Below are 27,046 nucleotides of genomic sequence, written 5' to 3'. Positions count from 1 at the left end.
CATAGGATACTATTTATTCATTTTTTTTTCGAATTTATGCCTTGAAGAGCTGCTTTTTATTTTACTTACTAATATTATAGATGCGAATGTTTAGATGGATGTGATGTGGATGGATAGATGGGTGTTTGAAGATATCTCTAGAACGGTTGAACAGATCGCGATTAAATTTGGCATGCGTATAGAACATATATCTTTTTTTTACTAAATATTCAAATTTCGTACATACAAGTAGAAACCATATGTTAAACTTTTGTCATTAAAGTCTTTATAAAACTAGCTCCACTACGAGTTGGTTTGCGTTAGTTACGAGTGGTTATATAAAGTTATGCGGAATGTAGGTAAGTGAGGATTAAGTTGGCTGAGGAGGTAAGTTTAAGTGCAGGCGTAATAAGTTGCCAGTTGCCGCAACTGAACTTTTCGTTGACGAAGTGTGTCAATACGGAATTCCCATCAACTTACCGCCCCCCCTTCCCCCCACTTAGTTTTGAACTAAAAGTAGCCTTTTGTTAACTTTAGAGCACGCTTCTGCTCTTAAAGCTTTATAGAAATTCCTTTTGTGGCGTAAGAATTTCACTTGTTTTGGTTGATGCATATTCTGTTTAAATTATTATAATACTACAGTGAAACTTGGATAAGCGAAAGTCCAAGAGACTGCGAGATTTTTTCGCTTATGGACGTCGTTCGGCGGACAATGATACTTATTTGAAGAGGTTTCTCGCTTATCCAAGTTCGACTCTATTAGTTTTAGATTACATTTTTTTAATAGCACAGTATTAAGTTCAAGTTGATTAAAACTTTGTAAGCTTCAGTACTTTTATTTCTATATTGTAAAAGGCATTGAAATTTGAACAATTTGAAAATTTGACAAAAAATTAGAAGATTGTCTCGCAACTACTAGCGCCATCTAGTCTAGTGTAAAGAAAAGTATTTAAAATATACAAAAACATTATTTTTCCTCGTACTAATTGATTAAAAAAAAATAATTTATATCTCGTATCTTCATCCGAATTATGTAAAGACTTTTTCAGATAAAACCCTCTTTAATAATTATTTAACTCCATCTCTGTGAAAAACAAGTTGACAAAGCGACATAGACAAACAACAGCAATTAAAAAATGTTAACATAATGGAAAGCGTTCGTAATTAAAATGAGAACAAAGGGTTATAACAAAGCAGTTGCTAGGCAACCAATGTTCATTTACATAACAATATATAAGTTACATGTATATAGTTACGAACATTTTACTGGCAAGATATAATATAATCGTATAATATGAATAATTTCCTACCACCCCTAGGATTATTATCTTCATAAGTACTAATATAATATTCCGATGTTATCAACCCTTTAGGGCAATTACAAAAGACCTTTTTGTACGTAAAATACAAACTCGTAAATGCTTCTATGTGAATACAAATAAGTTTATTGCTTACATTTAAATGCTGTATTAAAGAAAACGATGGATCAACCGTGCTTTTTTAATTTAAGCTTTTCTGAAAACACTTTCTATCAAACCTCCATCTATCTAAACTTTCGCGTTTATAATATTAGTAAGATTACATTATCTGTTTGTTATGTGAGAATAAACATAAATGGACAAACATATATCTTTCTACATCACTTAGCGTACATCCGAATGTGATAGCATATGAATAATTCATTCGGCTTAATTATTAAAAGTTCCGAGAGCTTCGCAAACGGCGCGTGAAACGACGCATTGTAATTAACAATGTTATAACATAACCAGCCTTGTAAACATTCTTTATGTTATTACTAGCTGTCGCCCGCGACTTCGTCCGCGAGGAATTAAAAAAAACATTATTAGTAACCTATGTATTCTTTCAGACTAAGCTCTTTAAGTATCCAAACTTCAACAAAATCTTTTCAGCAGTTCTAGAGATACCTTCAAACAAACATCCATCAATTCAACTAAACATCTTTATTTTTATAAGACACTAGCGGACCCGACAGACGTTGTCCTGTCTACACGTCTTTAATTCGAATATTATTTAAAATTTGACACTGCGATGGTAGCGCCGTCTGTCGGATCCAATGTAAAACATTCCAAAACCAACAACTACTAATAAATTAAAAAAACATTGTCCAGCGCACAAAATTGTGAATTTAAACCATTCCCAGATCCCCTTGAACACACACAAAAAATTTCATCAAAATCGGTCCAGTCGGTTGAGAGAAGTTCACTGACATACACACTCACAGAAGAATTATATATATAATGATTTCATTCTGTATTCATTAAGCATAAAAATATCAATACTCATAATACCATTGCTCTATTCCCCACGTGCTGTCTGCATGGTGTGTACTGTTCCATACATCTTACCCACATCCGTACACGCTTTGTGTGCTCTTCTCCTCCCCCTGTTTACCATGTAAAGACTTCTCTCTGACAATACGACATTTCAAGTAAAAAATGTGGCAATAAAAGTCTAAATACAAAGATAAGTAAGTAAATATCGTTGCGGATGGTCGTACTATTAAAGCGAAGCCTCTTTTGTACTCGACAATAAAGCACAAAGTATGTTTGTACAAACTTAAGAAAACGCGATTAAGCCGCGGAATTTCTACACAGAATTTGTTTAAGAACGTTCAAAATATTGCAACAACCTTTCTGAATATTAACCATTAGAACATTTACTCGGATTTTATCTGAACCTATTGTTATGTTTTTTTAAGAAGTCAATATTATTTTCTGATGGTTTCCCGTATTTTTGTCTTGTTTTGTAACAATTTGAGTTAATTTTACATATAATATACTTCATTTATTTACCATGACATTTTTAACAGTATTAAAAATCAAGAGAGGACCAAATCGGTTAAATATTAATCCAACAAAAGACGAATACAATTTGAACTAGAGTTATAGCTATTTTAAACCGACAGGCGCAATATACAAAAAGTTTTTTTTCAATCTATTCAAGGTAAGTAAAAATCTCAGAAATATTTCAAAACCCTTATAATTCTTAAAGAGATAACATCAGGGACGGCTCACCTAAAATATTAAGGAAGCTGTTCCCCGCAAAATAGTAAGGAACCTCAACAATCGTGCAGGAAGGGTAACAAAGGAATAAGGTAAATTTACGGCTCACGCGAGCCTTCCACTCCAATATTCTACGTACATATATTGGTATCCGTAGTTTATGACAGTGATTTGTTGTTACACAGTGCCTGCTGTTGCCATAAATATATATATTTTTATAAGAGGAGGGGGCTAACGAGCGACACGGATGACACCCACGGACATCCATAACACCAGAGGAACTGCAGATGCGTTGCCTTTAAGGAAATGGTAAGTTCGCTTCTTGAAGGACCCTAAGTCGTCTTGGTTAGGAAAAATAACAATATAAATCTGCAAAAAAACAACTATAACGTAATGTCACAAACCAATATGCACTGGGCCGGCTTGGTTGACTATGGACTTGTCACCCCTAACTTAGGGTAGGCTCTTAGCCCCACAGTGTGGACGTTTAGTGAGCTGATGATGATGACGACAAAGTTTTAAAATATTGGATAGCATTTTTTTTTTATAATATATTGGAACAATATTTCATAGTTATACATAATAGTGACAAATAACTTACATAAAACTCTGACAAGAAACTTGAGTTTGACAGAAAAAGCTATTCTTCTAAATTAGACTTCACGAGCCTCGCTTCAAATTGCCTCCACTTACCCCAAAGCAGTGCTTACGTAACATAGGACAAGAGCCTCAGAAATCCAACAATCCAATATCCTAATGCGTTGGCACAGCGCCATCTATACTGGGTCACGGGTTCGATTCCAAACTATCGTTGTCTAAATAAGATTAACTTTCCGAACTGTCGCGAGCTTTCCGCAGTTCAATTACGTTTCTTTTCCTATTTATTTCTTAAATAAAACGCTTTCTTAAGAAAGTATTTCATTTTTAGATTTGTACATTCAAACAAATTTGATCCCTATTGAAAGTGTAAAAGAATGTCATTTTGAGTACAAGAAAGTGGTAACAAGAGGTCATTTGGTATCGCTAAAATAGCAAAGTATCACTCCAATAGACATCTTAGTCGTACAGTGTCTGATGGATGTTTATTAGAAGGTATCTCCAGAACGGCTGCTTGAAACTTGCTGAAATTTGGCTCAGGCTACTGATATTTATCTTAATCCGCGCGGACAGAGTTGCAGGCGACAGCTAGTGTATGTATATAAGACACAACACGCCCAGCAAGAACAAGCGGGTTACGTCATTTGTGTATACTGTGTACAAACACCGAGCGCGCTTCGTGTACACACTGTACAACTACAAAGGAACTCATAAAGTGTACGATGTTTGCCTTCTATAACAATAAAACTACTGTCGCAAAAATAAATAGTTTGTTACATACATATAAACTTTTTCATCAAACATCTATTTTACAATTTTGTTCCTGCAATTCTTTTACTATTGAAATTTTTTTAAAATAACTTAATAATTTTATTTCTTTGAAAGCACAACACGGCAATTAAAGAAAGCGTCAAAGGAATGAAATAAAAAAAAACATCTTGTTAGCTGATTGCAGATAGTCTCAGAATAATGTTATTTAACTGCAAATACTTTAGTGGAAATGTACAGAAGAAGCTAATTCAACAAGCTTATTTTTTGTGACTTGATTTAATATACAAGTATTTTTAAAACACTAATTTATTTAATTAACACTTCCAATATCATTCTTCTCAACATATGACATATATATTATACATCTACACACATGTCTGTTTGCTGCCTACGAGTTTCAGGCTTTGAGATCCTGAAAGGCACGCACGTAAGAATCTAATTAAGTAAAAAATGCAAATTCTTCTAATATTAACCCAATTAAAATACGCAGTGAGACTAAAGTAAGTATAATAGTAGTAAGTATATAAAAAAACTACATTTCGTTTAAAATCGAGTACATATAGAGACAGTATTATGAGTATAAGTTAAATATAATTCAATAACTAATAAATAAATTAATGTTATAAGAAGAATAGAAAATTTACTATTAATATTAGCTATTAGGTGTGACAAAAATAATACTTTCCATCGATGTTTTATATCTAGTCTATTTACAATAATAATCAAGCTATTTAAGTCTAAAACTATAAGAAATATTTAATTTAAAAATAATAAATACCAATTATATTTCCAGTCGTATATTTGAAATCTTCTTTTAACACAGCAGTAACAAACGGCACAATATTTGTATGAATCGCACGTACACTCTACTCGGCGACAGAAAATGAACTAACGAAGTAAGTCTGGCTGGACTGGACTGCCACTCTCACTCAGTCTTACATAACGCGCAATAAAATGAACACAAGGGAAACAGTTCGCTACCACAGGATAAATTGATTTGAGCACGAATAAGTTTTTAAAAAACTATTATATAACTACGTTTTTTTTTTAATTTTTCAAAGAGTATTTCATAGTGAGAGGTTACTAATACTAACTCGTGGCAGAAAAAAAAATCGGCTATTTTTAATTAGACTAATAGGAAATAATATACTGTATTTTATGGCGTTTCAGGTTAAATTCCCTTTTCCTGGCCTGTATGATAAAAGAATTTTTCCTATGACTTTTGTAAGTAACTTTGTAAATTATTATGCTTCAAACTTATTTCATCAAAGTTCTTGAGTCCTTTTATTAACGCAAACACGGAACATGGGCCATGATATTCGACTTTATTGCTCCGAGTTTCCACTGACGAGACACACATATTGTCTCTGTTATATTCTAAACAGAGTAAAAGAGATGACTCTATGTTTATGTACATATAAACAAAATTATTACCGTAAAGTAAAGTTGGGCCAGCGTGATTGACTAAGTCACCCCTAACTTAGGGGAGATGCCGAGCCCCTCAGTGGGGACGTATAGTGAGCTGATGCAAAAAGTTAGGAAAAATCATTATTGCATGTTAAGTCGTAACAGTTTTTTTTTAATTCAAAATTATTTTTGCAATAGTTGCTCCAAATATTGCAAACGACACAACACAACTAAAACTTACCAACGGTCAAAAACAACGGAACCATAGCGGTGTCCGATAAAATTGTCTTTGTTTCATGGCCAGTGCCCACTGCGACCGTATATTTCAAATATTCACGAATAGACCTAGGTTTTTGAATATTTCAACTAGTGGTATATTTATATAGAACTTTCATTTTGGTCAATTTTTCCGTTGTCATGGGACACATTTAAATGTTTGAATTGTTTTAAAGTGAGTAAAGTTCGTGAAATAACTGAGGTGTGTAAATATTATGTTAATTTTATACCAAAAAGTTAGTACCTTTATGAATTATTTATGATATAATGAAAAAGGAGTCTTAATATTAAACTTTTATACAATTTCATTTACATAAATATTATGTATTTAATTACAAAGAACCATAATTTTAAAAAGCTATTTAAATACAGATACGGATTTATTGTATATGCCTTATTTCATTTCATTACTTTTCTTTGTTTGATATAATTTTTTTATAATAGCAAATTTTTATCCAGGTATGCTGAAAAGAGTCGAATGGTGGGTGAATGAAAAACCCTTCTCCGCTAGATCCATAGTCAATTGATTGCTTACAGTAAGGAAAATTTAGTGAAGATTCATACAGTTACTTCAATGTAAGCAGAATTAAAAATAAAATTACTTTTCGAATTTTTATTTCTCTTATAATATAATATTATAAAAAGTTCTATAAATAACGTTGTCCCGCGCGGGAAGGCATTACGCGTTTTGCCTTCCTGATATAGCCGGTTTATCCGATAGCGTTCAAAGGAAGGAAAGTCTTAACAAATCGCTCCCTTTGAATAGAAAAACACCTTCGAAGGCTGTGCTCAAAAAGGGTTGGGATAAAATATGTTTTATATAGTTTTTTGGTTTACAAAAATAACTGATAGTGATCTGATAGTTAATACTAAGCTAACTCTTTGTAAAAACTTTGGCTTAAAATAAAAACATTTACATAATTTACGTAATACATGCTTCGTGCTAAGGACAGCATTTTCTGGTGCAGACAGAGACGTTAAGTGGCGACTAAGGGAGACCTTAAGCGTAGATGTACCTATGTAGTTTTAGAAATAGACTAACAAACTACTTACAGAAATAAATATTATTAATATAAGTTAATTTTGCATTTTATCGTTTCGAGTTAAATTCGTTTATTATTTCAAATTCTGCTACAAAAAGTGTATTCAACAATACAACTATATATTTCTTTGTAATCGAGATTTGTTTCAGAAACCGATTGTTAAAAAAAACATCACAGTTTTTGTATCGTCGAGTATTTTTCAAATAAATTTTTTACTAACAAAAGAAACAATTTGCTATCGAACTAAATGTTTAACGCAGCGTCAGTTTCAAGATAACTGTTATATAACTTATTCAGTGAAATCTGACCGTTATATAATTTTCGACCAGTTATTGTGTTTTGTTTCATATTGTTACCGTACTCATTGCAGCAACATTCACACAAAACATGTTTTGATGTTAGTAAATTTAGACAACGAGGAAGATAGAGATATGTATATTCTGTATTTAAGTAAATATTATCATTCGCCCCAAATTAGAAAAATGAAGCCTTTTTTTTTATAATAACAGAAGGGGGCAAACGAGCAGCGGGAACACCGAGGTGTTCAACGACGCCCATGGACACCAGCAATACCAGAGGAACCGCAGATGCGTTGCCAGCCTTTGAGGTGGTGATAGGCTCGCTTCTTGAAGGACCCTAAGTCGTAGCGGTTTGGAAATACCGCGGAGGACAGACCATAATATACCCATGTAAATCACCTACATACCTTCCCGTCAAAATCTGTCTAACCGTTCACATGATTACACGGAGTAAATGCGTTCTTGAGGACAGACATACAGACAGTTATATGTACAGGCTCATAATGTTATTATTAATTTATTGATGTGGTGTTTAAAACTATTCTACAATCAAAAGTAACGTCAGAAAGTATAAAAAAATGAAATAAAACAGAAAGTAAAAATGTCTCATCTCCAGATAAGAAATAACAAAAACATTTTAAAAGCAAACGCTGCTCTAAAGAGAGATAAAAAAAAATGCGGTCACGTTTGAGGAAAAGATTAAAAGTTATATGGCAGAGTACTTTTCACGGCTGCGGTGCAAAGTTGGTTTTACATCGCGAAAACTTTTTATCTCAGAGCACATCGGGTGAAATGTCGCGCCTCTTCCCGGGATTACGTGCTAATTAATGTTGCCAGTTAAACTTCACCGTAATTTTATTTAAATAAAAAAAAAAACTAATAAACTACGACTGTACATGAAAACATATTATGTTTCTTTAGAAACAAACGTATGAAAAGTGTTACAATATTTATTTACTTAGACAAGCTAATACCATTTAATGATTACTCGATAAAAATACAAATGAACGTAAAATGTTGGTTTTTCGCGCGTGCAATATCAAATTTGGCGGGACGGTTCAAATTGGCGCGCGCTCAAAAAGATTGGCGGGAGTTGGTCGTTGAAAAAAACCATCGCTCGCAATCGGCCAATCAGAAGCCGTGATGTAACACGGTGCGAACATTCAATCTTCTCTCATTGGTTGATAAAATTAGCGAGCGCAGTCCGGATGCGTCAACAATTTAACGTTTAAAATATGAAATTAACATTTCATTACGCGTGTAGTATCGACATTGTAAATCATTATATCGACAATCGAGGCAATGTATTAAGCTAACAACTACAAGGATTACATTCAATTTATGTGCATATAACATGGTGGCATAGTCGTAATCAGGAATTACGTGTGAACTTTTCGAAAAGGTTACTAAAATTAATCAAAGTATTAGAGGGAAAATAGTTTAATAGAAATGTTTAGTAATGTTAATATAATATGAAATACGTTAAAGTGTCAAAATATCACTGAAATTAAAATAAAAAAACAATTTCCTTTAAAGAATGTTGATTAAGTCTTTTCCTCGTTAGTCACAAAGGTGTACTTCTTTCGCTTTTGTTTGATCTCCGTTCAACAATGGAGGTAATTGCGAATGTCCGGCTACAAAGTGAGCTAAAATAATTAGAATAAGTTTTAATTGCATTCCAAATGAGGCTGCAGACTCGTCCGGGCGCCGGCAATGGGCGCCGTGCTCGTTGGTACTTAGCGTCTCAAATAATACATTGTTATCCGTAATTGCGTTTATTCTACTCACTAAATTACAACGATAGTCAGCAATATAATATTATAATTAGTATCCGTACTAGAAATTAGTCAGATAGATAAACTATCATAAAGTAAAGAAAATACATACACAGATCTCCAATTTAATATTCTTTAATGCAATGTATATTCGGACAAGCCGTTCGATCAATTCTTGATAGCAGCAACTGGCCATTTATATTGCAAAGGACGTTTTATTTTTAGACGGCTGTGCTTGCCGCAGCGAAAGGGTTTGTTTGTGGTACGGTAGCCTAGGTACCGCGCAACCCCCGAGGTAGCACAGTGGTGGAGTGCCGGACAAAATCTCTGACCCACTTGCAACCCTCTAATTAACTCGTCAACACAAAATCTGTTTAACTTCCTACTTAGAATTATGTTGTTTACATTTTAATTTCAACCGTCTCTATTTACGTATAATTTTCTATTAAATTGTTTGTATGTAAAATAATGATTAAATAAACTGACTTATGTAATAATGTTTATTTAAAAACTGTAAATATGAATTGTATGTACAATTTTAGTATATATGTAAATATACAATTAACCTTTAGAGCACACAAATATTTCTAGATATTTATTAGTTTTAACTTTGACCTTGAACGGAGACAAATGTCGTTACCTGAAACAAAGAATTAAATCATATAAAAATCTTTCTAAATAATTTTACTGAGCAGGGTAACTTAAATAACTTAATAACTTCCAGAACATTAATAATAGTAACTAAAAAATCTATACCTATACCTTTTCAAACTGTCTAATTACTAAATACAGTTTTATTACCAATATTAAACACGACACTACAAAAGATAGAAAAGTCCATCATTAAGAAATAGACCACAATTTTCATCTGAAACTTTGCAAAGATTTTCTTACAGATCTTTGTAACAACAAAGGTTTAATCATCTTGCCGGATTTAAGTCACGCGAATACTCGCCGCAGTCTGTAAGAGGTCAAGAAATACACAAATTACACTACTTTCTTCTATTTTGTTTAATTATATTTAAGCGCCTACTTTTTAAACCCCTAACAATAATTGTATTACAATTCATTTAAGTATCTAAATAATAATAATTTTTAAATAAATTAAAAAAACAGTAATGTTTATGACTTTACTAGAAGAAAAACTTCAAATTCTTCCCGAACAATTAAACTTAATTCTAACAGCTAAATGCTGCACACTAAAACTTTAGTCGTTCTTAATTTAAAAACGTTAATTCATTACAATGGCGAGATTCGAACCCACGACCGCAACATAACAAATCTGTACCCTTACCTATTAAGATTCATTTAGACAACCATATAGGAGTACAATCCATTTGTCTCACTGTGAAGCAACGGCCGAGCGTTGTTTGTATGAATGTTTAGATTGTTGGCGTTTCAACTACACTAAGTGCAGTCTATGGGTGCAGTTAGTCTTTAATTACATTCTAAATAACATGCAGTAAATTATTGTCTATCAAGTTTAATTGTTAGTACAATAGTTACGTCTTGAATCTCGTTACCATTATTAACAATCGAATATCAACCAGCATCGGAACTCGAGACCCGACAATTTGCCGGCAAACTGTGCAGCATTGTGTTGTGTTAGTTGCCAACTACTTGAATTTGTATCGGCCATTGCTTGAACAATTGTTATCTATCATTGCATAATGAAGTAAAATATATTCCTTGTTATGATTCAAATGTTACATACAAGAGGAAAACAAGTAAAGAATAAATTCTTTTGCTCTTGTGATCATAATAAATTGACTAAATTGTAAGTGATACACATAATATCTAGCTTTAAAAAAATGTTAAGGCTTCCTGACCTGGCAGGATTATAATTTACTTATTTCCCTGGCCTTTAAACGTATAAAGGGGTAATTTAAATTTACATACATATAATATTTACGCGTGACATTTAGAATGGAACAAACACACGCAATGCATTATCCAGCCTTGTGCTTGATTCACACGAAGGCGTGTAGCAGAGCAGTGAAACTACAGTACTGCTATTATAATACAATAGCGGTACCGTACTTTTTACTGCTCTACATTTGTGTGAAACTCGCTTAATAACGTCGGGAATTAAAACGTATCGCCACAAAGCGATTATGTCAATTAAGTGGTTACATTCGTCACTTAGAAGTATAACATTCATGAACAGTCGGATAAAATATATTTTTATATTTGTCACGACAAGCAAGTAATTAAGTACTTCGACAAAAAATAAATACAATTTCCTCATACCGTTAGGAAAGAAAGTGTGAAATACTTGCGTTATATTTGACAGTTTTTAAAATATGAAAAAAACGTAAAGACAAAATGAGAACTTCCTGACATTTGACCTTTGAAGTCGGTTAAAAATCAATGTAATTTTAATGTAGGGAGGAGATTTGCGTATTGATAATTTACACTAATAACCGTTGGTTAACGAGACCAAAAGCTCTTTATAAAACAAATCGTCATCCTTATCATTATTGTGACAAAACAGAGATAACAATATGTTTTTAACGAGGGTTTTGGTCTCAGAAACCAACAATAAGTAATTTTCTTCACCAAATATTAGATCAATATAAACTGTAGTCACTTAACGTTTCAGTAAGCCCACATCAATAGCTGGCATTGGCGCAGTGCCAACCAATCTGAGGCCGCGTCGATAGCCTGAACATCGCACAACCCCGAGCACGAGGCAAGTTATACACCCTGACATTTATAACAACAAAATTATATCTTCCTGTTCCATTTACATCAGCACCAAATGCTCTGGTTATTGTAATCTTATAATACGTTATAATGACGTAAATATTTCCTTTCTTATTGTGTTTGTGTCCTTTCCTATTTTAGTAAAATACATTCAACTTATGTGTGAATAGACTTGACAACACAGATCAAAGTGTATTCCACGACATGTTGACACAAAGTATCAACGGATTCCAATGTCTGCTCTATTTGAATATGATTTTTATAAAGATTGAACGTAAATGTATCTTCTCTACCATCTCTTTATTATCACTATCTCATTTTATAAAAGTATTTACATGTAAAGTGGCAAACGATATAACGCTACCGGACAAAGTCGTAAAGGAAACGACAATGTATTGCCGCAGCTCGAATGAATTATTACCTCTTATGCTGACGCTACATAAACACTATCTACAGACAACACAAAAATAAAGAAAAATATCTTGTCTTTAAATTTTTCTTTACTACATAAAACAAGAAATTTTGTCACCCAATAAATGGATAGGCGATTGATTGAAAATCACAGCTTTTTTGTTCTGATTTAAACACGCCTGTTGATGTTACGTGACAATTAATTCCATCTCTATTATTAGTTCCAATCTATACCATCGCTACAAACCGCTACCATCAACGCCAAAATGGCGAAAATCAAATAAGCACAAAATACTACGTCTTAAAGCCAGTCCATTTATAGAGGTCAGAGACTTGTGATAATCAAAATTAATGGTGTGTTGTTGACATATAAGATGTCTGCGATGTTCTGTTTGTTGACACATAGCTCGTGTTATAATGAAGATAAGTAACTCGGACAATTTGTTTTTATTACGTCTATTATTACAAATGTATGAGATTTATTTATTTAATGTTTTCTTTTTATTACATACAATTTTTCATTGTAGACATGAAAAGGTCATTTAATCGGTATTATAAGTTTTTTAGCGATGCGCAGTACACTAAACATTTTATAATGATTTTATTCAAACACTAGCTGTCGCCCGCGACTCCGTCCGGGTGGATATATAAAAAAACTTAATTAGTGTAGCCCACCCATCCATCTATCCACATCACATCCATCTAAACATTGGCATTTATAATATTAGTAAGTTAAATAAAAAGCAAATGTTAGTGGTGAAGCCATAACTATTCGTATAGTGCTGAAAATCAGTTGAATTCTTGGGAAAACCATTATATGTGAACACTTAAATGTCCCCATCGATTCTCCATTTAGAATATTTCCACATAAAATTACATACAAATAATCTCTAACTACGTGTTTAACGACCCACCGTTTCTGATCAGTTCAAACAATTGAAAGAGTCATAGTTTTCACCAGCCACAGATTTCACCAACCTCATGCATGTCAAAAATAATTTATCGTATTACATTATAAGCATAACTACGTTTATAACCTGACAGTTGTATTTTTTTCAATAATTTGATTTCTTTTACCATTTCGTTTGTTACACGTATAAGTGAAGACGTAAAATGGTAGTCATAAAACATATTGAAATCGTAAACATGTTTTTGCCAAATGTTTTTCACGAAGGAAACTCAGCGCAGTGACAACATTAAAAATACATTACGCATCACTGACTTTACTTGATGGAGAATGTTTTCGCAGCAGTAAATATAAAATTGCCAGTCTCGAATTGAATTTTGATGTTGTCTTCATTGGTAAAGTTTCATTGTCCTAAGCATTAATACAAGTGTAAAACAAAAAAGTATAATATTACTAGCTGTCGCCCGCAAGTCCTTTCGCAAGGAATTAAAAAAAAATAATAGCCAAGTTTTTCTTCCAAACTGTAGTCTATATTTATATCTAATTTCGTCGAGATCCGATGAACCGTTCTGGACATACCTTAATAAGTACCTAAGTATGTCCATAGTTTATAATAATTTAATTTCTTCGTTATGTGCAATTTTTATTATGTTAGTTATTGTTTCTTGGTTTAATCTGTATTACCTATAATGAAAACTTTTCTTTCTTTCTTTCTTTCTTTCTTCAAACAAATATCCATCCAACTAAACATTCGCATTTACAATATTAGTAAGATTAAGTTAATAAGTGTGGAAAGTATTTTGCAAGTAACACAAATAGACGAAGAAGCGGACAAATCGTTATTTAAGTTAAATATCGTTGGATTTGAACTAAAGTTTGCTTGATAGTAAACAAACAGAAATTGTACCAGTTTCGGTCTACCTCAGCTTAGACCAGTTCAGCTGTATACGAGGAGTTGGCTGCGCGCCAAGTAATGCAGCTGACGATTGCAAATCTAAATTTCTCTTTGACGATTCTTTCAATGACTATAGATAAGGTTATCGTAGATTGTATGTAGTTATAGATTGGATATTAATTGTTAAAAATTAATAATACAACAGACTCATGTAGCGAGAAGAAGCCAAACTCATGTTACTTTTGTAAGAATGTAACAAACCAATCTGCGTTAAATTTAATTTGGACTCTTGCAAAAGTATAGTAGAGTTAGGTACAGATAAATGCGTATTTGATTAAGACGCGTTGTTTCGTCTTATAGAAAACCGGAATGTTGTGTTTCATAACTGACAGTTTTCATTAAAATACTTGTATAGTACATAACATATTGCTGTGTTTTATCAAAGATAATTAAAGGCATAATAATAATTTTACATCAATTTCGAAATTGTAAACTCAAGGTCACATTTTACATTGTTATATCATATCAACAAAAGCATTGTAAAAATCTAACACAAAAACATATACACGCGCTACTTTTAGCTCATTTGTGCGATAACAACGGATAGATATAATATCGAGAACGGAAAAAGATAAGTACATTCCAGTAAACACTAACATGGATTTACTAATCTTTTGATTGTTTTTAACATTAGCGGATCATTTATACAGTCGAGGACATTTATTTCCTACCCACGTCGCGTCAAATAACATTTGACAATCACAATGCAATTAGGTTGAAAACTTGTAACTTTCATGCTTAATCCTTATGACAGTTTGATGTACGATATTCGGTCTTAAGCAGTTTATTTACTTGTTTGTTTGTACAGATATTTACTTATTTAAAAACCTTTTATTAAATGTACAATTGTAATTAAACAGAGGTCCTTGTATTGCGGATCAGCTGTCAGTATTGTCTTAATTGTGGCTGAGCGCGACTCCAGTTGAAAACAATTGAATCACCTCCATTCTAACTGGAATATAACTAAAGAGAACGCAACAATGGAAAAGAAAAAAATCATTTTAAGATTTGTGTCGGGAGTTTAACAGATGGAAAATATTTACTTAATTTCTTTTGCTTTTAACCTAACGTTTGTCAGTGATAACGAAATTGTATTCATTAACACTAAATTCAGCAGCTTTTCCTGTTTTATTTAAATTTATTTTCTATTTAAGCAATCACTTAATATTTTTTTCTTAATTTGTGAAAAAAAACTTAAAAAAATCTAAATACAGGTGTAATCGAAGGCTTTGTTATAGAAAACTTAGCGACAACTTTTTATAGTATACATTATCATCATTCACAATCATATACACTAAGAACAATTTCAAGTGACATTTCACATCAAGGGTAGGATATTAATATCCTTGACTGTACATATTTGGAAGTATATCAACTTTAAGTTACATTTGAAGTAGTCGTAAGCTGTTAGTAGTTAAGTGGTGTGCGTGGTGGCGAGGTTGTGAGGTTGGCGACTTGCCAGCTACATGAAAGACGATCCATGCACCCCCCCCCCTCCTCCCCCTACTTACTTACTTTGTAACTTATAAGTAGTGTATGAAATAGTTCTACAATTTAATACTACATACATAGTTCAACAGTCAAGAATAACTTGACGTTAATGAATAAAAGACTTAGTTACTTATATGAAAATTAATGCGTTTTGTAAACATTGTTGTCTTAAGTAAAATTCTATTTTTTTTGGTGACCGAATAGTCACTGTTTGCCTTGAAGAGGCATTTACAGCTTCACCGGGCTTGAGGTGACCGAGCGCAGATGGCGCTTAACCTGAACCTCGTTTATAAAATTCTATTAGTTTCGCACACATTGCTATACTTTTTTTATAACAGAAGGGGGCAACGAGCAGCGGGAACACCGAGGTGTTCAACGACGCCCATGGACATCAGCAATACCAGAGGAACCGCAGATGCGTTGCCGGCCAGACAAGACGGACTAGAGACATTTGATGGTTAAACAGCTCCTTAGTGTAAATTTCTTAAAAATAATTAAATTTAGATTTGTAAATAATAAATGTAAAATACACTTACTCCCCAGGCTCATTTAGTAATAATCAATCGAGTATTTTGCGTTCAATGAGATCAGTAAATAATAAACCGATATCATTTTTTATTGATATTTATCTTGAAGGTTTAACTCGAGCAAAAAAATGTTGCACACCCGCACCATCTTCTGCAGTATCAGACTTTCTTTTTCTTATACGAACTACATTAAATCTCTTAGCAACAAAGTTGTGACATAAATCGTAAAATGAGTTTTTAAATGCACATTACAGTAATTTAAACTATGATGCAGCCATTTTATATTCCCCGTCTGAGTTACGTTTTATTTTAAAATTTCTTTCTTGATATAAACTTTTTGCAAGCATTTACGTACAACGTCTTTTAATAAAAGCACTACTTCTCGCATAAAAATATAAATGCTGCCATTTACTATATATTAAATTTAATGCAAATTAAATCAAATAACACAAAATTATATTGGAAAATAAGGATAGTCTCTTGTAGTTATAATCTGTTTATAAAAGAACCAAATTAAATTCTTAACTTAACTTAACTAATTCAAAACTTATAATTTAATCCAAAAAAAAGCGAGAGAGGCATCAAGTTGGTTTGAAAGTAAGTTATTAAGTTTTAAGATAAAAATTCATAAGCGCCAAGTCTTTAGGGCCTGTACGATAAGAGTCCCTAATGACACAGCGGTTGGAAGCGCGCCAGACAACTGCAGATCATAGGATCGATTTAAGCTAAGTTTTTGATATTCAAGTTACTTATGCCAGTACTTTAAGATATTTAGTTTCTGAGTAATTTAAAGTAAAAAAACAATAAACTGAATTTACATATTTCCCACGTGCTCCAAATGTATCTTGTTTTAATTTTGTCTAATCTTATCTCAATTCTTAACCACTAGCTATCGCCCGCGACACCGACCGGGCAGAATTAAAAAAACTTGTAGTTTATATTGTAAATAAGTAAGAAGTAAGATAACTATCCAATCGTTAAATGAATGGATATGGAATACATAAACACATATACATACATTTAGTATTGAATTAATTAGGGCATTAGAACAATAAATCGATACTAATCTAATAGATTGTCTATCAGAGAGTGGAGCCTGTGATTTACAACTAGTACATTACTCAGTGACTCATTGTGCTATCAATACTAGATAACATGTGATAACAACATACACAGATGTATCATACAATATATATATATGCTATAGTAATATTTGCTTGTTCAAGTTCCAATTACTGTTATGATGTGCAGACAAGGTCAAAATGCTCATTCAAGCTCAAATTACATTCAATCTTACTATCTTACTTCTTTCAATTATAAATCCATTTGTTTGGATGGATGGATGTTTCTTTGAAAGTATCTCTACATGGGCTCAACGAATCTTCATTAAATTTGGCATAGATGTAGAACATGGTCTAGAAGAACATAAGTTACTTATTATGATTCTTTTAATTCCGCGCATACGGAGTCGCGGGCGACAGCTAACTTTATTAAAAAATATTCCTGGGCCAGTACTGTACAATATATTGCCATCTTGCTCATATTCTTTGAAACAGCTGGGTTAACTATATTTTTGTACAGCAGTCTCGATTAATAAATACTTTGGTTTATTTCAATGCCATCTATGAAAGACTCGACTCAACATATAGAAAACACGTTCCATAAAAACACGAAATCGTGACTACTAATGTGTGTATTTTTAGTCTTTGTTAAAGGTCGCTGAATCCAAGTGAAATGGAGCAAGAAAGTTGTTTACAAGGCGTTTTAATATAATATCCTTTATGTAACACATACTTTCAAATATACACACACGATAGTATATAAAACATTATTAATTTAATGTTCACATAACTAAAATGTTTATAACCACAATTGTATGTACAATCTAATTGGAATTCCATGTAAATGTACGTATTATATAATATGTTAATATTAAATTGAACACAACACAAATAACTTTTGTTATTAGATAAAATATGATTAGTTCCCTAAATAAATGCTTGTTTATATACTTTGTTATAGGTATTATAATTTATAAACAAAAAAAAGTAACATTAATTCAAAAGTTATTTTCCTGTTTACCATAAACACAATACATTAAAACTTTACTTTCAGAAGCGCATTTATATACTCTCGTTAATTATATTTATAGATTACATAAAACCAAGGTCATTTTACGTAAACATTTCTTGTTGAATGCAAACAAAAATAAGTGAAATACATTATTGTAGTTCTGACGAATGTTTTCATTTGTATTGTAATCATACGTGTAATGTTAAAGTACATTGCATTGCAAAATCTATTTATTTGTGTAAAACGCATTATAACACTGTAAAACATCAGACAACTATAAACAGGGCAACATACCGTAAACAGGTGTATTATAATCACTAGAATAGTCAATAGATAACACTATGATAAAATAAATTCGCGAAAAACAAGTAAACAACGTGTATCTCTCTCGCACGCCGCGCGCTCACTGACTCAACTCAACTGACGTTGACGTGACGTGACGTCATTGAATATTGTTCAACCGCGTGCGAGCAAGATAGCGCTCTACATAACCTAACAAATCATTCAATTTAAGACAAGTGTCATTGACCTAGCAAAAACTTATTTTATGAATTGCTGTCGGTCGCGACTCCGTCCGCGCGGTATTAAAATACTTAATTAGTAGCCTACGAATTCCTCCAGACTACCAGACTAAGTTCTCCGTCTATACCAAATTCAAGATCCATGTAAATATTCGCATTTTCAATATTGGTAAGGTTTTGTTTTCTTATTTGGTAATCTATATAGAAACAGTAGACTCTATAATAATCTAGAAGGTTACGGTTTAAAAAAAAAAGGTTTAAAGATTAAGGTAAAAAGAAGTGAGGATATACAAAACGAATATTTATTTTTTAATTATCTCCCCTCAACCAACAAATTCACATCCTATTTCAGTCAGTGGAAAATAGTTGGTAGAGAAAGCGGACTAGAATTGGCCTATTAACTATTTAACTATTTTTTACTTCCCTGCAAAAACACATTAATTACAAGTATGTTTGTGAGCGTGCGATGTGTTGTTTGGCATTTCAGTGCAATATAAAAGGTATTGAATATTTACTTTATATGAAATAAAATTTTTACATAGCTTTTAGTGATTGAGGCGAATGTTTGCCGAATTCAATTGGCCCGCTCGCCATTTGCCAAGAATCGATTTACAAAATGGCGGACGAGGATGAAACTGTCTGATCCCGATTGCAATCGTTGCTACATCGTTTCGGGAATTAGTTTTATTTTTGAGATCGACATTGCACGATCCTTGGGTGTCGTTTACAATAAATTGCTTTTCGAATTCTTTAAAGTTAGTGATGGTTTCTTTTTTTATTCATCGCACTAGAAGATAGCCAAGCATTTTACGCAAATGCTTGGCTATCTTCTAGTGCGACGACGAGGGCTCCAGGATCTCTAGTTAACGCAGCGCTGCCTCACTGCACTCAACTCACTCGCTACCGTTGAACTTAACTATACTCTTTCCAGTGCTGCGGCAACACTGGACCAGACACCACACTATTATAAATTAATTCCGCAACAAATAAAAAAACCGTAATAAAACAACAAACCAGTTCCTGCTCTGTTATTATATCTCGTGGAAACTTAAAAATAATACTTTTTTTTAAGTTTTTCATGGTACAAAACACTATATATTATGGTGCAGTGAAGCGTGTGACCCAGTTTACCCCGACAGCGATGGTGACCGCTAGACTCAACTCTCTCATTACATACACACGAACACACGAACACTCATTGTGTTTGTGTGTCACAGTGAGTTCACACACCTCGCAACAATAATTTTTATTTTATAAACTTAATTGTATTTAAAATAATTTTACATTTTCAAATTTTAATTATTTATTTATCTTATCAAAATATTTAATGACTTTTAATAAGACATTCAAAATATAGTCCAGTTTTTATATAATATTATGAGGTGGTTGCAATAAATATTTTGTTATGATACAAAAATTATGGTTTTAGAAATTCACGGGGACAAAGTCACGGGTGTCTACTAGTTGTAGTAATTTTGTAAGTAAATTCCACGTCTCCTATCTATCATACAAATATGTGTATGTTAAAGTGTCAGTTTGCATCTGAGCGAGGAAGGGTCCAAATAACTTTTGACACGACGACATGACGCAGTGAGTAGGGTCCGGACTCGGGACGTTAATTCATTTAAATTTTGTATCGCGGAAGGCTTCGTAAAAATATTTGACAAGCCTTCATCGAGAATTGTCCATTTTTTTCGTGTTAGTAAACAGAATTATTTAATTCTAATTCAAACAGACTCTGTTAATTTTTAAACATTTTATATCTTTTAGCACGTTTTTGATTTTTGTATATTTGAATATGTTGTTTAGGATAGAACGTTCTTTTTTTAATGTTTTCGCAAAATTTCTCTAAATTAAATGAAAAAATAAATAAGTAAAATTATAATGGAATACAACAATAATTCATGATAAGAGTCTTTTTTTCACTTCAAGAGTAATGTTTTAAAATTCATTCTTACTAAAAATCTTTTAAAAGACTTTGTAACGAAGACATTTAAAAGCCTTTTCACAGCGTCTTATCTGTCCCGCGGCGTCATAAATTCGGAAATTGCGGCGAAATTAGGCAAAGGATTGGAGATAATTCCAGACCCGTGAAGGGATTAATAAAGGACATAGCGTAATTTAGCTCGTGTGTATTGAAAATATAAGAAATGAGGTTAGGATTACGTTTTTAATATCAGCGTGGCTTTTTAATTTGTAAAGCTATGTGCGCTTTATTTTTGCTCATGTCATTTGAGGTTATAAAATATATCTGATCATATACTTTTACTGCTTTTTTTACAAGCAGATGTATTAATTTCATTTCGTTTTCAATTCTATCTAGCTATTTTATTAAATGCTGAATATATTTACAATTTGTATGTGAAGGTGACAATTACCCGACATACTTAATAATTGGAGCGTCTTTATCAAAAGGCTATTAACAAACGACGACGAAATCGACGATTGAACTTGTCAGTCACTTAGAGAGAAAAAATGAGGAGAAAGACACAAAAGTGGTGGTTATACTAGTAACGCTCTATATGTAGACTTAATATTCTTAATACTTGTGTAGGCGTGTGAAGACAAGGTTGAGTAGTGAGCAATAAGGTCATGTCGCAGCGACAAGGCGCCGGCCGGTCGCCCTCGGAGCTCTGTTTGTATTGATCACGTCCTGAAAGTATTTTAACATGTTTTCACTTACGTCACAATATTATAAGACAATTAGATTGCTGAAGAATTTTTTTACATTTTTAATTTTAGACATTTTACAATATATTTACAACTTCAATTAAGAAACTATGTAGCAAAAGGGGTTATAATAGAAATAATCTTTATTTCCTCAAAGATAAAAGACATTATAAACCTTTAATAGTATTAAGAAACAATTTGATAGAAAATCTAATGAATCGAAGCTATACTTGTTAAATAACTAAGCTAGTATTTAGCTATGTTTATTTAAAAACTTAACTTTTTTCATTTTCTAGAGTGTAGAGCTAGAGCGTAACATTTACAAGTTTGGACATTAATTGCGTTAGGTGGGTGGAGGTGGGATCTGGCGAGCGGAGATTTTGCACATTAAGCTTGAAAAAGTTCGCACAAGGGCGGGCATACGCTGATACAGAATATTTGCATTTTTAAACATTAAAACCGACGTTTATACATTTTAAGTGGACAAGGTATAGCGAGAAGCGAACGTAAGGGATATAACATTAGGGTAACTGCCTCATTCTAGTTAACGAATTGTTTTTATGTAAGCTCTCTGCCAAAACCATTATGGGTATAGAGCCCTCTCTACCAAGTAATTGAATGCGTCAATGATGTAAAGAAGTTTTGTCTTCCTATACAAACAAATACCAGAAAGGAAATTGTATATTAATATTACTATTATTACAAATGCGAATGTATAGACTGATGGATGGATGTTTGTTAGCATCTCCGGAACGGCTGCATGGTTCTCGCTGAAATTTGGCATAAATGTAGAACATAGGCATGTTCACACATACAGGGTACTAATTGATTTTTTTATTCCGGCCGGACAGAGTCGCAGGCGACAGATAATCAGATTATAAGGTAGATTTCATGGATTTAATATAAAACTTTGTTTTTATAAATTGATAAGATACCTCTTAATTATAGCTAAGTTTAGTTTAAAATAATTGCTAGATTTGTTAATTTTAGTTACTTCGTTAGTTTTAATTGCAAACGGTATAGACACGTAGAGTAAGCTTATATAGGTAAATGTAAATTAATCTGAACAAACCGACTAATAAATTTTAACTATAAATCCTTGTAACTGATACAAATCCGAGTGTAACCTTGTAGCGGCGTGCTATCTGAACTCAACGTGTAACAATAGATTGGCTGTTTAGTGTTGCAGATAGTTCAGTGTATGCAAACTCGCCTCGAAACTTTAATGAATACGCTTCTATGAAATATCTAAAATAACTCGCCTTTGTATTCTATTCAGTGTATTGTAAACTACAATAAGCGGAAATACGTACAATGAAATGCAGCTTCAAATATTGTTACGTTCTCTATTTGTGTTACTTTAATAAAAGACTTTATAAGTAAGTAGCTTTAACTTACATTATTTACTATATTTAGAAAAAAAAACACATGTAATCTTTATTTTTCAAACTTATTTATAAAGATGATTTTATTTAATAAAATAAGACAGTGTTAAGAATATTACATAATATAATATAATACTAAGTATCTTACATTCATGAAAATTACTGACAAACATTAAAGTTAACTTAAGGAGTCGTTATACCAAAAACAGTGTATTCAAAATTAAATAAACTCACAATTTGTAAAGATTTCAGTCAGACCGTGTTGTTGTCATGTCAGTGTCATTTTCACTTTGAAACTAAAGTAAGAAATAAGTAAACATAATTTGAAAACGAGCCTCGCTCATTCAATATAAAATTAGAACACGTTTATTCATAATTGCTACGACAAGGTTTTATTTCAGGACACAATTTCAGTTGTTACGTTTTTTATGAAGCTTGTCATTTTATCCGCTGTTACGAAATTTATTTGCTGTCTTGTTCCTTGTTACGTCTTCCTTAAACTTCTTGAGAAATAAAATTTGGCAACAAGAAAAATGTGAGTACCTAATTTATTTATACATGAATACATGATCGTAGAAATACATTTGATATTTAAAAAAATTTATTCTCGATTATACTAATATTAAAGTAACTTAACATGAGTAACATGAACACAATATAATATTGCCTGTATGCATTGTATAATATAATTTGAATGCTTTTAATAACTAACATTAACTTAATTAAAGCTACAAAGTTAAATTGTATCTCTTTAACACATACAAATAGAAAAAGTTTGAATTAAATAATCTTTAGTCAAATTTCGTGTAGCGGGCGTCGCCCTCGTAGTGCTACGGTGTAGTTCGCGCTACGAGAGAGGAAATGAGATGGGCGCCAGTTGCAGTCGCATAATTATACTGCCCTCTACCGGAAACTGTGTCACCTAAATTAACTTTGAAATTGTCAAGTGATTACCACTTGCCACTGCCCGAACATACTTGTGAGTTTTATTACAAAACTGTGATACGAAATTTAGATTCTATTTATTTGTGCAATATAATTTAAAATACCGTTATTTTTACTAATTAACTTGAGAATATATAACAATATTATTATGAGAACTAAACTTGTAAAATAACTATCGTGCACAAATTAAAATGAAGTTAGTAGTTGGAAAACATAGGTGAAAACTACGTAAAGTTTGTAACTAAGTGTTAAGTAACAAGTCGCACCAGATAGAAGTAAAAGTTTAAGTATTAAGTTTAATTAAACTTTGCCAATTAATACTGAAAATTACAGAAGAAACTCATAAATTTACCATGTTATTATATTACATCTGTTACAAGGATTGTCCGGTTCGTTTGCTACCTTATAATATAAAAAAAGCTTGAATATCTTATAAACATACATACGCAAAAAGCAAACAGTTACGTTGAGTTTCCGAGAAATATATATCTTTCATAATTCTTTTTAAAGGAACTATGATTTTGTACAAGTCTTTTGGCAGTGGAAACTTTCCCTAACATCTTTCAACACGTCACAATTACCTGTCAATGTCTACAGCTCCTGGTTAGAATGGGATTGTGAATAAAATAAAAATGAATAACAGATGCGGGTCACAGTTGACAGCAAGTTTATCCAAATATGACATTTATGAAAAAACAATCTTCAAAACAAGAAATAAATATCATTTCTTGTAAACTTTATTTTGTTTCAAAACCATGGTAATAAAATATATACATAAAGCCATAGTTTTCAAGAAAATGAAATACTAAAATCGACCTCGAAACAGAATTAAAAAAACTGCGATTTAAATAAAAATGCTTCATTTTCAATGGAATAAAATTGAAGCTTCTTTAATAAGACGTTACTTATAAGTTTTGTTAGATTATTAAACCGAAAAAACTTAAGTAAATTTTCTCGCAAGCAATATATTTTATTTTTGTAGACAATAACTTTTACAGTTACCACACAAATGTAACAACGAATAAAACCTTTTAGTCCCGCGTTCGTAACATGTTCATACATTACACAAAATAAACTCCGTGTCATTTGCTGAAGAAACATTTACTTTTATATACATATATAGGATAATACGCGAACTTAATCGTCTGTTTGTAGCCTCCGTACGTAGAGCGCCACAAATAAAACCTTAGCGGCCGCAATAAAACGATTTCATGTTACAACTATGTGCGCTTGTAAAAGTAAAAAGCTTATATACATCTAGCGTACGTCCTTCAGAGATGTTTATAAATTAAATACAATAAAAATGCCTTTTTATTAAAAGAAACAAAAATAAATTCCAGATCCACTAAGCGAGGAAAACGGGACAAAAGACAAGGAAAGGGAAACACTAAATTTAATATTTGCATCTCGATGTATAATCATTCATAAAATAATTTTGTTTATTGTAGATTAAACTGTGGGAAACAATTCACGCCTCTCATTTATAAAGAAATACAGGCTTATTTCAAGTGCGGTTTGAACAAAATTTAAGAGAGGTCCCGCCGCGACAAATTTTACAGCAGTCTTTACTCCGGCTTTGACACTGTCTGTATAACTTTCGCTTTTGCTAATTACTGTCACACAATATCTGAGTTGTCAACAACTGTACTCAAATATCCTCGCGTATGAAGGTCTACAGATAATTAACACGTTAAATAAAACTTTATATTTTGTATTTAAATGTTGCCAAATACAGTTTACAATAATAGCAATTTACGGTGATATAAAAATTAATCAATATATCTATTCTATATTTTATTAATTTCTTATATTAAATAATTAGGTTACATATACAAAAAATAGTTTTAATTGTATAAGAAACAAATCTGGATATAATAAAACTCAATTAAATTAGCAAATTCTATCGAAGAATCTCTATAAATTCTTAAAGAAAGTAAATACACGTGAAATAATATTTTAACACCAAAGTAAGTATATTTATAAGTCTGAGGTATTATATAAAACATTGCGTCGAAAACAGTATTATCATAAAACTCTCCCTCGTTCAAATATGTAGACACAAGGAATGCTTAACACGGAGCCGGCACAAAAACTTCAGAGGCAAAGATTTGCATAATTAAAAACTACGTCGGCTCGCGTTTATTTATCGAATCTGTTACACAAAGCGGAGACGTTTATATTATTTATGCGTTCAGATTGCGTTGTGTTGTTTTTGTTTCCTTTATAATAATTCATTTTGATACTGTTATTATTTTTACTTTTAACAAATACTTAAATAAGCAATTATTCTTAATATTCAAGATGATATTAAGATCTTTATTCTATCAGCAAATAAATGGATAATTAAAGAGTTAAATTTACTTCCCACTAAATCAATAAGAGCTACAATTTATCACTTATGTATATTGTTTTAGCAATTCTTTTACCTAATTGCATTGGGAGCGTTATTTGCCTGGATAGGAAATAAACGTCCTAGACTGTATATGTACATAGATGAGTTAAAGTGATCGTGGCTGAATAGAAAGTAATAAAATAAAATAATTTGGATAAATTTTCGATATTAACACAAAACTAACACTAGATAATGTTCTCGCTACTTTTATGTGGAAAAAGAAAAGCTTTCAAAGTGATATTAAGTGTGGAATATTTATGATACATTAGCATAAACAGGAGGCAGAGACAAGCTTCGCTAAATAAAGATTATGACGCGTGGATTGAACTGAGTGGGATTAAGGTTTACTCGCATTACCCGCTGGGATTACAGTGTTACATATACTCTCACACTTTAAGCTTATGAACACATTTACTTTAAGATATTACGTCTAGATATATGATAAAAGTTATCTTTTTATTATGATGATATTTTCTTTTTCTTTTATAACTCTTTCCAAAATTACAGACTTAATTTTTGTAGTCGATAAACTGGTAGATATATAAATAACAAAAAGTTGTAGAAGACAGTAACGCTTTGCAGCTGAACAATTACATTTTTATAATTAGAAGTATTTTCCTAGCAAAACAAATGACAGTCGCACGTTCCAGATTTCCAAGCAGTTCTATGGTTTCTTAATAAAAGTAAATACTTAAAGGTAGGACTGCATTATCGTAAAGTATCTTACAATTATATTGAACGTTTGTTTTAATTTAATTTATGAAAAGAGTGATAAATTTATAGGCATTAAATATACGTACACTCATTGTCATGCAAAAGCCATTAAAGAGATTGGTCTTTATTCGCGGTGTTACTGCGCGCAGTATATTAAGGTAGGATTACACAGATCTACG

The 27,046-nt window shown here is 31.9% G+C and overlaps 1 protein-coding gene across 4 annotated transcripts in view; it reads right to left on the bottom strand.

Moving 5' to 3' along the window:
• The window catches only part of cpx (synaptic transmission protein complexin), a 127,911-nt gene that overhangs the window by 72,484 nt on the left and 28,381 nt on the right, over positions 1-27,046 (bottom strand). The window contains exons 1-2 of one of the 4 annotated variants that reach the window (XM_013310112.1): positions 18,535-18,636; positions 9,786-9,810 (exon numbers count right to left, since the gene is read on the bottom strand). The exons of 1 other annotated variant lie outside the window; for it this stretch is intronic. The gene's annotated coding sequence lies outside the window, so the exon portion shown is untranslated. Of the gene's footprint in view, positions 1-5,148; positions 5,207-9,785; positions 9,811-18,534; positions 18,637-27,046 lie in introns of those variants that run through there. 2 more of the 4 variants (XM_013310110.1, XM_013310114.1) reach the window with 2 other exon arrangements.

Source organism: Papilio xuthus, unplaced genomic scaffold (genome assembly GCF_000836235.2).
Source record: "Papilio xuthus unplaced genomic scaffold, Pxut_1.1 DF827756.1, whole genome shotgun sequence".
NCBI classification, from domain to species: domain Eukaryota; kingdom Metazoa; phylum Arthropoda; class Insecta; order Lepidoptera; family Papilionidae; genus Papilio; species Papilio xuthus.
The sequence above is the reverse complement of the archived record's forward strand: the minus strand, read 5'-3'. Positions and strand labels throughout refer to the sequence as shown.